Source organism: Elephantulus edwardii, unplaced genomic scaffold (genome assembly GCF_000299155.1).
Source record: "Elephantulus edwardii isolate Elephantulus edwardi_28Jun2011 unplaced genomic scaffold, EleEdw1.0 scaffold00504, whole genome shotgun sequence".
Taxonomy (NCBI): Eukaryota; Metazoa; Chordata; class Mammalia; order Macroscelidea; family Macroscelididae; genus Elephantulus; species Elephantulus edwardii.
In genome coordinates, this window is record NW_006400254.1 from 431,875 (window position 1) to 434,177 (window position 2,303).

Sequence of the window (2,303 nt, forward strand, 5' to 3'; positions counted from 1 at the left end):
TGGACTCTGCTAGCATTCCTATTATTTCTACTATAGAAATTCAGTGCTGTGGTTGGCCTTGAAAGAGGTCAACAGCACAGTTTGCTTTGGGATGGTCAGGACACTGCCTTCTAATGGCCTAATCTTTCCCTTCTCTATGACTAGGGATTCACATGACAGTAATAGAATCCATTGTTGAATTCTAGAGTTTCTGTGAATAAGGCAGATTCTCTCAATCAGGAATACTACAAATAACACACTTCACTACAACTTCTTAAAAAATTGGCATATTAACTCTTTAGATCTTAGCAAAATATGCCAATTTTGGCTTGTTTGCAGCGCAATGGCCAAACGCACCAAGAAAGTCGGCATCATCGGTAAATACGGGACCCGTTATGTTGCCTCGCTCAGAAAGATGGTAAAGAAAATTGAAATCAGCCAGCATGCCAAGTACACTTGCTCCTTCTGCGGCAAAACCAAAATGAAGAGACAAGCTGTGGGCATCTGGCCCTGTGGTTCTTGCATGAAGACGCGCCTGGACCTACAATACCACCTTGGCCGTCACGGTGAATTCAGTCAGCCATCAGAAGACTGAAGGAACTGAAAGACCAGTAGAAGTTCCCCCATTTGAAGAGTCTCTAGCCTGTAATAAATGGGTTAATTTATGTAAAAAAAAAATATGCCAATTTGTAGCATTAAGGAGTTACTGCTATAGGTGGACACTTAATTTAGTAGGGTTGGGTATAAATTGATAATAATGCTCACATACAGATAATAATATAGTGTATTTGCAGCAACAGTGGAGAAAGAAAGTTAAAAGAGTACATCACCACTCAGAAACATTAACATCAAAAGAAAGTAATAGGGGGGAAAAACAAACAAACAACCAAAAAAAAACACCTTAGAGATCTAAGGTGGCGTTTCCAAGGAGGGACAAACAACGTTTAGGAATCAATGATGAAGGGGGAAAATGAGACAGCATGATGAGGTTGCCCCCAAAGGCAGCAAGATGAGGTGGCAGTATGAGGCAGCATAATGAGGTGGCTTTTAAGAACTGTTGAAAGATCTTAAAATTTTTCTCTGCTCTTTAGATAGCTCTTGTCTTATCTTCAAAAATCTCCTTATGAATAATTGCCTAAACCTTGTGTTGTTTGCTGGTACTGTCTCTTACTGAGATAAAGAAGCCCAGACTGTTTCAATTTTGTTTCACACAGTTCCTCTTATATCACATCAGAGTCATCATATGTTGCACTTCTCTGTCCAGCAAAAAGGTGCTAGGGGATGGAATGAACCACTCAAGACTTTTCTTAATCTAGGTTAAGGGGAGACTTACTCATGACTTAGTGTCCTCATGACTTGTACATCTGTGTACCTTTTGCTTGAATTTTTTTTCATTACATAAGCGTATGTTAACTGGAGTCTAAGATTTTTTTACTTTTTGTTTTCCTCTTTGGTGACTTTTCCATTTCCATAACCACATCTTCATCAGAAGGTAGCATGAGTGAGAGTATTAAGGTTTTTTTGCTCTCCCTAGGGAATGGTGGGTTGGTTTTTTGTTTGTTGTTTTTTCTTTTTTTAAATTGTGTTTTATTGTTGGGTATTTTAACGCTGATTGCATTCTTCAGATTTTTTTTAAACTCAAGCATTTCCTGCCTTCATCAACTTAACTATATTACATTTTGTGATTTTAAATCATGATGTGTCCTTCTGTTTTGTTGAGATGACAGTTTCCTGTTTTAGATACAGGTTTTGCATGAGAACAATTAAGTGTTCTGGGATCTTCATTCTTTTTAATGTTAGTTATAATTTGTCTTGATTTACACAACCAAATCTTTATATAACCAATAGTACATAGTAAACATCTTTCTGATATTCTACTTTCAGCCAAGATTTATCTGATATAAACAAGATACCTTTATTACATGGCCTTTTATGAATACTAGTTGAATTTCTGGGAGTTAGTTGTCTCAGTAGCTTCTTCCAAACTTCTTGACATAGACAAGTGAGCATGTCCAGGGCTGCATCTTTTAAAATATGTCCATCACAGTTGGTTCTACAGCCTTGGTCCTGATCTACAATTAGTAATGATCTACAGCCTTGAAATTCTATGGGGCAGTTCTCGATTTCTTTAGAGTCAATGTTGAGTTAGAATCAACATGATGACAATGTGTTTGGGTTTTTAGGTTTTTAATGGAAAAATTTTAGTAAAGCTGTTGACACATGTGTTTTTGTATTATTTAAATAATTTTTATACTGATTTACTTACCAAAAAACCCCATAAATAATAAAGGGATAAAAACAAATAGACACAAATATGTCCACCA

The 2,303-nt window shown here is 36.5% G+C and overlaps 1 pseudogene; it reads left to right on the forward strand.

Moving 5' to 3' along the window:
* The first annotated feature begins 322 nt into the window (after positions 1–322).
* On the forward strand, positions 323–594 carry LOC102847201 (annotated as a pseudogene).
* Positions 595–2,303: the final 1,709 nt, after the last annotated feature.